The 14,057-nt window shown below is 42.0% G+C and overlaps 1 protein-coding gene across 3 annotated transcripts in view; it reads right to left on the bottom strand.

Moving 5' to 3' along the window:
• The window catches only part of KIAA1549L (KIAA1549 like), a 739,655-nt gene that overhangs the window by 497,341 nt on the left and 228,257 nt on the right, over window positions 1-14,057 (bottom strand). The window lies entirely within an intron of this gene.

Genomic DNA, 14,057 nt, shown 5'->3' with positions numbered 1-14,057 from the left:
AACCATAATTCCCGAAAAAATAATTATTTGGGACAAGCTTACGGCCTGTGTCCAAGGAAAGTCTGAGGGTGCTACCGAGTTCTTTAATCGGTTCGAACAGGTATTTTCAGATTTCAGTGGACAAGACTTAGGCACAGAGTCTGGGAAAAGATTATTTGTGGACAAATTTGTACGTGGATTGCTGCCTGAGATCCAGTCACAGATTATGTCCTCTGAGAGAGCTTGGCAGGCGAAATCGCAATCAGAAGTACTGCACATGGCTCAGTACTATGAGAATCGTGTCAATAATGAAAAAGATAGAATTGAAAAACGGAAAGGTGATTTAAAAACTAAGGTGCTATTGCAGCAAATTGTTCGAGGCCCCAGAGGGGGTAACTCTCAGGTTAGAGGTCAGTATGTCCCACAGGGGAATGTGCCCTTGAGTCCTGTGAATATTAATCAATGTGCGTATTGTCGTCAAGAGGGTCATTGGCGAGCACAATGCCCCGTCCTTCAAAAGAGGTCGAATAATACATTTGGTAATATGGTTTGGCAATCCAGAGGTCGCCCGGGCGTAGGGGGCCTTGGTAGAGGTCCGTTTACACAGGACCCACAACAGCCTTTTTCACAGGACAATCAGACTCCGAGTGCGGACACTAGGAACATATTTAATCATCCTTCCGCTGCATATTAATCTGAAGAGCTTCCTTTTGATAATATTCTGTTTCGTTAGGATTGCCCAAAGCAGGGTCTGGAACCTACACCTATTCCTGTCAATCAGAAAGGTCCCTATGTTGAAATGATGGTAGGAAATAGGAAACATCAGTTCTTGATAGACACTGGAGCACAGAAGTGTTCCATTGATCATTCGCGGGTTCCAAACATTCCACTGTCAGGGCAAACCAATGTTTCTGTAGGGTTTTCCGGTACACCAGTTGTTTGTCCGGTCTCTATGCCGGTACCTATTTCTTAGAGTCCCTTCACGGACCAGTGTCCTTTTCTATTGACTTCGGATTGCGGGGAAAACTTGCTGGGGTTGAACTTGTTAAAAGAATTAAATGCAGTGATTTATTGTTCTTCTGATGGAGTGCGCTTGACGATTTCACCACAGCAATCTTCTGTCTCTCAATTTCTGACAAGACCTTTGCCTCCAGAATTCATTGATGTACCAGAGAACGTGTGGGCTGTTGACGACAATGATGTCAGTGTTTTGCAGATTGAGCCTGTCAAGATAGTTTTGAAACATGGAATTGAGCTGCCATGCATTCCCCAGTATAAGATTTCGGTTGAGGGCGAGCGAGCTTTGAAATGTATTGTTTCCGATTTTGTGCATCGCGATGTGATTGAAGAAATTTCAGGAAACTTGTGTAATAGTCAGATTTTACCCGTGTACAAGAAAGGCGATAATGTAATCCCATTCCGTTTTATAATTGATTTACGTGCCATTAATAAAGTTGTGGCACCAATTGTGCCTGATGTGACGACAATCCTAACCATGATTCCAGCTACAGCTACTTACTTTGGTGTTGTGGACCTAAAGAATGCGTTCTTTAGTATTCCTATACACAAGTATAGTAGATATTTGTTCGCGTTCACCTTAGGGGGACACTCGTTTACATTTACTCGTGTACCTCAAGGGTTCACAGAGAGTCTTAGTATTTATAGTAGGGCTTTGAAAGAACAACTTGATACCCTTGAATTGCCCTCTACCTGTACTTTGCTTCAGTACGTTGACAATTTGCTTCTGGCTGCTGACTCTGAGAGTGCTTGTAAGGAGGGCACTGTGTTACTACTTATTCATCTAGCTAAGCATGGTCACAAAGCTTCGCTTAAGAAATTTCAATATTGTTGTCAGGAGGTCACCTATTTAGGCTATCTCCTGTCAAAGGAGGGAAGAAGATTGACACCTGAAAGAATAAAACACATTTCTGGCATGTCTGTCCCAAATACGCAGAAGGAAGTTAGGGCCTTGATAGGTATGACTTCTTACTGTAGGTTGTGGATCCCAAATTTTTCACTAGTGATAAAACCGATGTTGGCCTTGACGAAGAAGGGCATTTCTTCGCCGTTGCCATGGACCTCGGAACACCAGCAATCGTTTGATTTGCTTAAGATTGCATTATGCTCTGCACCAGTTATGGGCACACCAAACTATGAAAAGGCCTTCGTATTGTTTGTGCATGAATGTGATGGATGTGCTTTGGCTGTATTAACGCAGGAGCATGGAGGGAAGAATAGGCCGTGCGGTTACTATTCCTCCGCCCTTGATCCTGTAGCATGCGCTTTGCCAAGATGTTTGCGCGCTGTCGCTGCTACTGCTGCATCTGTAAAGCAGAGTGAGGGAATGGTCCTAAGCCATGATTTGACCCTGATGGTGCCTCACTCTGTAGATGTTCTATTGAACCGAACTCAAACGCAACACCTCACTTCCGCACGGTTGACGAGATATGAATTGATCTTGTTTGCCCCTCACATTCAAATTAAGAGGTGTTGTGTCCTTAATCCGGCTGAACTCCTACCTTTCCCGCAAGATAATACTTGCGGCGATGAAGACTCACATGATTGTTTGTATACGACCGAACAAGAAACAAAGGGCAGGATTGATTTGAAAGATACCCTTTGGATAATCCGCAAGGAGAGCTGTTTTGTGACAGCTCCTGCTTTAAACTTCCGGATGTTACATCCACAGCCGCTTATGCAATCACTACCTTGAGCACGGTTGTGGAAACTAAGAGAATTAACCATAATTCTGCGCAGGCCGCAGAGATTATAGCATTAACCCGAGCTTGTGAACTTTCTGAAGGGCTTGTAGTAAATATATATACTGATAGTCAGTATGCCTTTGGGGTGGTTCACAACTTTGGGAGACTTTGGTCGGAAAGAGGATTCCTAACCTCGCATGGTACCAAGATCCAACATGGCACCCTAATAGTGCAACTACTCACAGCACTTGCGATCCCTACTCAGTTAGCAGTTGTAAAATGTGCAGCACATCGCAAGATTGTAGATAACATTGGAAAAGGGAATGCTTTCGCTCATCAAATAGCTAGACAAACTGCCACTGATCTCTTTACGGAGATATATGTTTCCAGGGAGACTGAAAATACTTATGTGATGGATGAGGGCGTGGGGTCTGTACGGGATATCCAAGCCGATGCCACATCAGAAGAAGCCAAGAGGTGGGCTGAGGGCTTGGGAAAACTTGATGATGGTGGGTGTTGGGTGGACACGGTTGATGGAAAATGGTTACTTCCCGATGCTTACTTGATGATGATGGTTGTAATGGCACACGGTGCTACGCAAGTGTGTGCCCAACAGATGACGGAAATGTTAGAAAAAGTTTGGGTAAACGACAAAATTTCAAAAATTGGTCAGCACTACGTCCAGAATTGTATGATTTGCTAACAACATAATGTGGGAAAGGGGACAGCAACTCCGAGGGGAAGTTTTGGGCCACCCTCTGTTCCATTTGAAGTAATTCACTTTGATTTCATCGAAATGGAGCGATGCAACAATTTAAAATATCTATTGGTAGTCATTTGTGTCTTTAGTAAGTGGGTTGAGGCTTTCCCTGTTAAAGATGCTACAGCCATGACCACTGCGAAAACCAGGTTAAAGGAGTACTTTCCCCAGTTCGGTTTGCCGAGAGTTATCTGGTTGGACAATGGTCCACATTTTGTCGCCGCTGTAATCCTACAGATATGTACAGCATTACGAATTGACAAACGGTTCCATTCGGCCAGACATCCTCAGAGCGCCGGACTAGTAGAAAGACACCACGGTATCATCAAGAACAAGCTCGCTAAGACGTGTGCCGGCACCAAACTAAAATGGCCGGACGCCTTACCGATCGTGTTACTAGCTATGCGTACAACCCCTCAAACTAAGACTGGGCTCACTCCATTTGAGGTGGTAATGGGGAGACCTGCCAATATCTGGAATAATCCAAAATATTCGAAATTTGAGAAATATTGAAAATGTACTACTTTCAGATTATTGTAGCCAATTGACTAAAAACCTGTATTTGATTTATCACCAGGTACGAGAGGCCTTACCTGTGCGGTACGAAGGCCCGGGCCACGGCATACGACCAGGGAGCTGGGTGCTCGTTAAATCATTTGAGCGCACCTCCTGCCTTGCGCCTCACTTGCGTGGGCCATTCCAGGTCCTGTTGGTCACCCAAACAGCGGTGCGGGTAGCTGGCCGAAAGAATTGGATCCACACGTCACACATCAAGAAACTTCCTCACCCTGTGCCACACGTTACAGAAGAAGCAGAACCCCTCGCTGATACTGCAACTGATGATCCCAAAGCAGTAAGCAGCACTGAGAGTGTGTTGGAGAATATCTCTAAGCCCGGGAGGCTTGGGGAAGCTGCCATTTTGTTTCCACACTCGCCACAAATTTTGCATCCAGAAACGGCTGTTTCAAATTCAGCCTCTTCATTTGTCCCTGATACGTTGCTTCCAACGGGAAGTGACGACACATTGTTTCCGGATCAATCAGTACCAGGATATCACTTGCGTCCGAGAAAATAGACATCCGGCACGGTTCTGCTGTGCATCTGATAGACATACGGCACGGTTCGGCTGTGCATTCAAGGAAGGAAAAGAGTCATCGAGGGCTTGCTTTTGCCCAAATTTGAGAAAGGGGATTCTGTTGGCTAAGGTTGTGGAAGGACACAGAAATCGCGCGACCGGGGGGTCGCCAGCAACGAACATTGGGGTTTCCGTTTGAAGACTGCAATGCCTGCTACCGCCGCCGCTCGTATTGGACTTGTAAATAAGGGGGTGACCAACCGGGATAATGGACAAAATGCCTGGGCCCGAAAACGTATTGCTGTATTTTTGTAATAATATTAGGGTTTTTAATAGTCACTGTTGTAGGCCTTTGGTATTTAGAAGAAGCTCATCCTTTAGAATTTTTGCTACCGACTAAAAATCTACCCACTGCCCCCACACCTTTTGTGCATTTGCATACTTGTCCCCTAGAGATTCCCAGCACAGACAAAGGTATCATAATAACACACTGTTACTTATCATGAACGCTACACATGCCATTTTTAATAGGTCCAATTGCTGGGTCTGTTCACATTTACCGCAACACGGGGATAAGGGGGTAGGTTGGTATATTCATCCTTTACCATTGACAACTGCTTGCTATGCTTCTCTTAGAGCACTGTTCTTTGGCCGATGGAATGATAGCGTCTCAGGGAACTTTGATGGCACCAATTTGAATAATTTTGAGAAACGCGTTTTGACTCCCCTGGGATGCTCCCTTTTTGCAAATAGGAGTAAGCCGAATGTTGCTTCTATTAGGCCTTCTGATAGACTGTCTCGTCCCTTTCAATCTTTGATTTCCTTTAAAATGGCTCCAATAGGCAATAAGGATGCCATGCCTCCTTCTTACACTGTTAACCATAGCCCTGATTCAGTTTCTTTCTGCATACAGAGGAATGGCACTCGGTCAATGGGAGTTTTTAAAGGCTGTGCCAACGTTGCAAATTTGACTGGGGAAGACAGACCTTTGTATGTAGGCGAACCTGTCTATTTTATTTGCAGTAATATAGCGTTTCCATGGTTGCCCAGGGAATGGCAGGGAACCTGTTATTTAGGGATCCTGTTACCTGGGGTGTTCATAGCAAGTACTATAGATATTTCAAAAGCTTGTCCACGGCGGGACGAGAATGGTGACACGCCAGCACAAGTCTTGGGAGATAAAGCGAAATCAATTGTGCCATTTTGGGGGCAGATAGCGAATTCAGAGGATATCAGGAGACTAGCGAGAGTACTGGAGAGAACCATCAACCGGACCACGGATATACTCTACAATATGACATTAGAGCAGAAAGCAATAAGATTAGTAGCACTCCAAAATCGAATGGCATTAGATGTCATTCTAGCTGAGCGTGGTGGAGTATGCAAATTAGTGGGGTCCACTTGCTGTGTTTTCGTACCGGATTCCTCCCCAACTATCTTCAAGGCAATACAGAATCTGCACGTCCTTAGTTCCGAAGTGCATGTTCCCGAGGTAAATTGGGATCTTGGCGCTTGGTTCTGGGACTTCTTGTGATCTTGGGGTTGGAAGGTACTTTCTATCTTAACTATTTTAGGAATTCTGTTGTTCCTTTGTTGCTGTATTCAGTGTCTGCCTGGTATGTGTTCGATGCTAGGGGGATGTTGCGCACAAGAATAGATTCGATAGGACATAAGGTGTATGCCTCAGATAAGACTTCCAAAGAATATGTGTTGAAAGATATATTAGTAAAAGACCTAATGGCAATAGATATTTCAGATAGTGAATCAGGGTACATGGATACTGATGCATGGAGTTATTCGCAAGGAGACCCAAAGTAGTTTTTTAGCACTTGGCATAGGCCAAAAGGAGGGTTTGTCGGAATAGAAAGTATATCGTTTCTCCTATTTTGGAAAAATATATTTAATATTGGCCTACGCCAAGCTGCTCGAAAGTCGCTTGCGAGAGAAATCTGTGTTGCAAGTTCCTGACCGTTAATCCATGTAAGCCGCCATTTTAGGTCAAACCGCCATTTTAGGATTTGTGTGGAAAAGTCACCCTGTGAGCTAAAATGGTGGACGATGTCAATGTAAAAATACAACATGGCCGTCTTGACCTCTGTACATCGCTAATGTGTAATCTGCTTGCAGGCTACTTGTTGAGGTCATTAACTAAGACCTCGTCCTACGTTGACCTATGTGTAAAGGGATTACTCGCGCAATGAAACCAATCCACGAGTATATATTATGATAATGTATTTACATATTGAACAAAGAACATCTGTTTTACTACATTGTATTTATGTTTAAGAAGGCCTGAAATGCGAAACTTTAGAATACACAGTTAATACATACGCTTATTGTTACATGTAATAAAAAACCAACCAGTTAGATGCGGTTATTTGGGATTCGGCAACGAACCCTAGAAATTGGTGATGTATAAAGTGGAACATTAACCCGAAGTAGGGCTGGACATAGTACCCACAAAATGTATAAAAAGCGAATGCATTCTAATGTACGGCGTCTCTCACTAAACACACTGAACCACGCTTGAGTTCGTTGTGTGGTACTGAGGACCGATAGCTATCTGACTTTGCACTGTTTTTGTAATTGAATTCAGTAAAGAATAAAGTACTTTGTATGTTCCTTTGTAACCCGTGTTCGGTGTATTTCCTTTTGGGGTACTCAGCCTCGATATTTTGTTTCTGTTTTCATGCACTTAGTTTCCAAGTTCCCATAAGTGCCCACTCAGCACACACTCACTCATCCAGGTGTGAAACCACCGAGTATGAATTGCATGCAGTGTGAAAAGCAGCAGCACACGAGGAGAGCGAAGAAGATCCCAGAAAGGAGAACATGCCGCAAAAACAGAGGGCAGGCAACGTCCCAGGAAATTACGGAAAATACATCATTCACTCTTCATCCAACTGATAAAACAACAGTAGGGGGGTTAAGTTTACGCTAATATGTACTGATAGAACAGCTTCCGTTTTACAGTAAAAGAAAAATATATGGAAACATGTTCTGTAGAATGCATCTTTTTTTCCTTGGTGGATGAAAACACCTTATTTTTTTTTTAAGAAATTCAAATACATTTAAACAAAAATATGATAACATTTCTCATTAGGATGAGAAATGTGATAACTTTTTAGTTTACATGTATTATCATTTCTTTAAAAAAGAAAATCGGGTGTTATCATCCATCAAGGAAAAACAAGCTCCTAAAATGCAGATTACTTTAGCTATTTCAAACAATGTATCATTTTATTTGGAAGATGCATGGTTTATTTACCATTCAAAGATGATCGGCTTGTTTCCAGAGAGCTTCCTTAGAGACAGTTACCCAAGATGGCTGCCTCCATGGAAAAGCTCGCACAAAATCAAAGAGTTCCAAGATGTGCAGGAATGGGTGGGATTAGCCATAGGGATTACATTGGGACAGGGAATGGGAGGGATAACAACTGCGTATCCCTCCTCAAATATTATCTAAATTGGAAAAGCAGACCCTCACTCAAAGCCCATATTTGAAGCTCTTATATTAATGACCATAGTTGTGGCTTTAAAGGTAGCGCTTTCAGCACCACCTAATAACTCAAATGAAAAAGACATATCCTTTATATACAACTGCCTCCAGTGTATTTCATGGTTGGCCTCAACTTACCTTGGAAAACCATCTTTGTGTATGGACAAACAACAGCACACCTGCAAGAAACATAACACTAAACAAATGCAATAAACGAAATACTCTTCTCTGGCTGTACCCCATAACTGTGCCAGCACATAACATGGCACAAGCAGAGGACACACACTTGAGCCCAGGTAGCCTCGCTACTTCAAACAGGCCAGAACACACATGGCACGAGCAAAGCACATGCACCTAACACACATAGCCTCCCAACTCCAACACTTGCCTCTTGCACACAACATGGCCCTAGTAAAGGACATGCACCTAACATCTTGAGTCTCCCAACTGCAACACTTGCTCCTGTACCCCATGGCCCCAGCAAAGAACATGCACCTCACAAGTGCAGCCCTCTTCATCGCCTCGCTTTATAATACCCATATTGCTTTCCTCTGTTATTTATTAAGTAGTGCAGTATAAATAATGAAAGCCCTAGCACCAAAACGTGGGCTAGGACAAAGGTCAATGGCAGCAAGAAACACTATAAACATGAATGTATCCACAGTGTTATTAAGAGAGAAATATGCATATTTACTCTCATTGGTTTCTTTCTCTCCTTCGGAGGAGAGGCTATGGTGTGGCAACTGAGCTGATGTGTGCAGCTACAAGATGATGCACAAGCCAGAGCCTGTGGCACACGCTTTGCAAAGTAAAATTAGGGGGGACCCACCATTTAAACCACAAATAATGTTGACGTATTTTACTTGGTCAATGTTTACTTCGAGAGATGTAGACTTTTGCACGAGAAACATTGAGACACGCAATATGGAGTGATTCATAGGAACAAAAGGGTTCCCTATTGGATGATGTTTGCAAGCATAATGTATTGGCATCTGCTTCTGTATAGGTTTGGGTCTTTTGGGTGGTTCTTTACATCGTGGCTAGTTGCAATATATCCCCTGAAGCAGTTTCTAAAACAAACAAAGATATGGGTCTCTTTGGGGAAATCTCATTCAAAAAGGAAAAAAACAACTGCTATCCAGCCTCTGACTCAGTAGGGAACACACTATCCGAGATTGATTTATTTATTTATTTATTTGAATTTGTATAGCGCACAACGGCCCTGGGGCATTGTGGCGCTTGTTACAGTATACTTGCTTGAATACATACATACATAGAAAAACAGTGATACAGAATCTGGTGGTCATGGTCCAGGTTCAAGAGGGGGCCGCATGGTTATACTTGCAGTGCAGATGTACGGGGCACTGCAGATGTGGCAGGGGGCACTGCAGAATGGCAGAGCAGTGGTGCATTCCTCCTGGGCACCTCACGATGAGCCAGACTTATCTGGGCACGAGTCGGTTCAGCCCATCATCCTTTGCGCATTATTCAGAGCCACTGTTCTCAGTGCACGAGTGCCTGCATTTTTCTTTTCTAGATTGATGGACTTGCTCAGCCCTACCCTTGGTAAAAGGAAATGCTAAACTAAATGGGATTCTGCTGTCACAGGTTCCACAGAGCTACATCAAAAGACCATGTTCAAGTCCTCTTTTTATGTTGATTGAGTTTTGTGCGGGTGGTAGCTTTTGAAATGTTTCTAATCTTGTAAATCACCTCTGAGAAATGTACAAAAACACCAGTGTATGGTTTAATTTCTTACTCTAAAAGCGTTGTTACAACATATTTAATTTTTTACCAGTCTCAAAGGTGCTCATTTTTGTCAACATCGGGATTCGCAAAGGCTGACGTGGAAATCTCGGATTAAAAGGTGCATTTCTCATGCAGAGCTCTGAAACCAGTGCATTCACCCACTGAGTATTATTGCCAGCTACCGACCAATCTGCTACGAATGCGAATCCTTTATTTCTAGGACTTTGCACTACACAGCCAATTAATTAGCCTGTCTCACTATTATTTCAGCAGAGAATAATACGTAGTAACCATCAGGAATTGTAACCTCCCTTTCAACACCTGCACTTTCTTTTCTACTTACCAGCTATTTGTGAGATCACATCCCATTTGTAATAGGAAAATCATGTCTCTATCGGACAACTGTAATAACCTTTTACAGCCGATTGTTGACACAGTGCCCCTAGGGACCCTACAACCTGATCTCGCTCACTCATTGATTGTGAAAGAAGGAGCTTGTCTGTGATAACTGTTTGATTTCACATTAGGCGAGTCCCTTTGAAGCAGGAGAGGGGTAAAGTGCTTGATAAAGACGAGTCTCATGGGTGGGAAAGGCTGTCTTTAAATGGACGAAGCAATTGCAAAAATAGAAAAAAATAAGGTGTAGTACAAATGTTATGGAAGGAGATGGGAAAAGTAAAGTGACAAAAACAGCACAATGCTAAAACATGACAGACAGCAAAGAAGAGAAAAAAAACAATGAAGCAAAGGAGAAAACAATGCAACACTAGAATAAGAAGCCACAAAGGGAGTGGGAAAGTTATGACATGATGCATAAAAACAGCACAATGTTTGAGCAAAGGAGACAGAAAGGGAGCTGACAAATAATGAAAGAAGGGTTAAAAGCCACACAAAACTAGAACAAGAGTGACAGGGAACGCGAAAGAAAAAAAGAAAGAAAGAAAGAATGGACAACCACAACAAAATGCTAGAAGAGAGACAGAAAAGTAGAGGACAAATAATGGAAGAAAGGACAACAAGAGAACATTGCTGGAATAAGAGAGACAGAAAAGTAGAGGACAATTAATGAAAGAAGGGACAACAGCAGCAAAATGCTAGAAGAGAGACAGAAAAGTAGAGGACAAAAAATGAAAGAAGGGACAACAACAGCAAAATGCTAGAAGAGAGACAGAAAAGTAGAGGACAAAAAATGAAAGAAGGGACAACAACAGCAAAATGCTAGAAGAGAGACAGAAAAGCAGAGGACAGATAGAAGGGACAACAAGAGAACAATGCTAGAACAAGAGATACAGAAAAGGAGAGAAAAATTATGGAAGAAAGGACAAGAGAACATTGCTAGAATAAGAGAAAAAGAAACGTAGAGGACAAAAAATGAAAGAAGGGACAACAGCAAAATTCTAGAAGAGAGACAGAAAAGGAGAGAAAAATTATGGAAGAAAGGACAACAAGAGAACATTGCTAGAATAAGAGAAAAAGAAACGTAGAGGACAAAAAATGAAAGAAGGGACAACAGCAAAATTCTAGAAGCGAGACAGAAAAGTAGAGGACAAATAATTAAAGAAGGGACAACAAGAGAACAATGCTAGAACAAGAGAGACAGAAAAGGAGAGAAAAATAATGGAAGACGGGACACCAATAGCAACATGCTAGAAGAGAGACAGAAAGGTAGAGGGCAAATAATGAAAGAAAGGACAACAAGAGAACAGTGCTATAATAAGAGAGACAGAAAAGTAGGGAACAAATATAGAAAATGTTGCAAAAAGAGAGTAATGCTACAACAAGAGAGACATAAAAGGAGAGACAAAATAATAAAAAGAAGGGACATAAACATCACAATGCTAGAATAAGAGAGATAGAAAAGCAGAGAAAGAAATAATAATAATGAGAGAAGGAAATCACTGCACAAAACAAAAAAGGTGACAAAAAGGAAATGGGGACTTGCGTATGACAAGAACTCAAGATGCTGAATTTACAAAAACATATCTAATCTTGAAACTCGCGCAGTTCCCAGACAGTAGCTCACAACAAGTGCCAAGTTCAGGAACATGGACAGGAGTAATAAATTAATAGGAATGCAGGCACAAGATAATGTTTCTCAGGACAAGAAGCAGTAGACTCCCAAGTTAATCGATTTTAATAAAAGCACAAACAACCGTTGATGAGCAGGTGCATGAGATCAGTAAGCCAAAAAACTTTATAGAAAGTAACTGAGTAGTGTCTCAAGTGGCCACAAAGAACACAATATGCAAGTTTGAATTCGCTAAAACCTTAATAAATAGAAAGAAATCCCCTCTCAAAAACAGTACCCTAACACCTGATTCAGATATGGTAAACACTGCTTATTCATTACGAGCCAAACATATATAAGGCACTTGCCGAACTCCCTCAGCATGGACACAGACACCAGATGGCACACAAGGATGAGTACAAAGAGTAGGGAAGGCCTCATCGCCTCGAGATGATTAGGAATATTCTTTAATTGGAATTATGGCAGACTACAGAATTCTCTTCCCCCACTATGTCTCGCTTTTATATTGAAGCCTTGTCAAGGTGGTAGATAATGATATGATAGATCATGTTGGCCAATTAGAAGTCCCTATAATGATGTATTAGAAATAGTATCATTAGTAAAATGGGTCCAGGCGGAGCCATCAGATAGGCATCACCCAATAGAGTAACTAACCCATATACATCCTATTTGTAGTTCAAGCCATTAACCAACCCCACTTCCCCATCCATTGGTTTTGTAAATTGATGGTGTAATGTGATGATAATTCTGATGCAATTCTGCTACAAAACTTCCTTGCGATTGTTGAAAATGTGAGAGGTATACGAATTGAATGCTTGTATGCTGTCCCGGCTAGGATTCATTGTTTGAATAAAGCTGGATTTTGACATGCACCCGAGTCCTCCATCATTGAGTATTATTCTGACTAACTGTGTTGTGTACTCACGGTGCACCTTTACAGACCCACTATGGCACATGTTTCAGAGTTGTATACCTGCCATTTAATCTCCCTAATGTAAGGTTAGATAATACTCTGTTGATAAGTCAGTATTAGCATAATTGACATAAAAACATTTGACCTAAAACATAGGATAGAATTTTTGTGACTTTTTTTGGGTCAAATTTAATTTTATATATATATATATATATATATATATATATATATATATATATATATATATATATATATATATATATATATATATATACACATGGTGGGTAAGAGTTTAGATTAGGTTGAGGGGAAGTGGGGGAGTTTGCGGGGGTCTTCCCCCCCTGCATTTTAGACCAAAAAAAGGTCAAATAAATTTTATCAAATGTGATTAGGTCAAATAGACCCAAACCGACCACAACACGATGAAGAACAGAGCAACAAGTAATTTCCTCCTCTCCTTCCTCCTCCTTCCTCCTCTCCAAATCTACAGTGGTGCAGGTGTGTCATGGAATATCACAATGTGTTCCTCTGGTGATACTTATTGTTAATTTCCAAAGGATGAAAAGCTGAGTCACCCCTACCCAGATTCCAACATTTTTACCTACAGGTTGCACACAGATCTCTGGAGGGATGATCCTGCATGGAACAGGAGTGCAGTCATGCCCTCACTCAGAAGAGGAGGGGACCTCAGAGGAGTAGTTGGAGTGGTCATATGCCACATGCAGCCTCACATTACTTGATACAATGATCACATACCCAGACACAGTTTGGTACAACCATGTATTCCCAGCTATATCATGTTTTTATATGGTACTTCCTGCTGGATCACTCATACGTCCAAGCACTGTACAAATAGGTGTTTTACATTTCAATAGTACTCAGATGATAATCAACCTCAAAAGAACCTCAAAAGAGTACAGAGCTCAGTGGGCGAAGCTGAGATTGATGTTTCTGCAGCGTGAGCTCAGCTGTCTGGGGGTAGGCACTCTCTGAGCTATCTTATCAACATCCATCTGAACAGTCTTACTTGCAGGTAGATCCTGATATGCCCATGTATTGTTATTGGGCAAGGAGAAAGATAGTGATAGTGTGTGAATTGTGTGTGCAGTGTGTGATTGTGATTTTCTGGATCCTGATGTTCGGCATGCCAGAGCCTTTTTCCTGTGTGCAAGTTAGCCTAGGGTTTGGTGAAGTGATGAGGTTTATTCAAGAGGTTTGGGACTTTGGGGGTGTTTGATTTGTTTGATGGTTGTTGTCTAAAGACAGGCAGGAATGTGGGTGATGCTATTATAGAGTTTGCTGGCGGTCGGTTTTGGTATGAGGGTGGGAGTTCGCTCTTAGAACCAGAATA

Source organism: Ambystoma mexicanum, chromosome 11 (genome assembly GCF_040938575.1).
Source record: "Ambystoma mexicanum isolate Mex_15411 chromosome 11, UKY_AmexF1_1, whole genome shotgun sequence".
Taxonomy (NCBI): domain Eukaryota; kingdom Metazoa; phylum Chordata; class Amphibia; order Caudata; family Ambystomatidae; genus Ambystoma; species Ambystoma mexicanum.
Note: the sequence above shows the minus strand (reverse complement) of the source record. Positions and strands in the feature narration are given on the sequence as shown.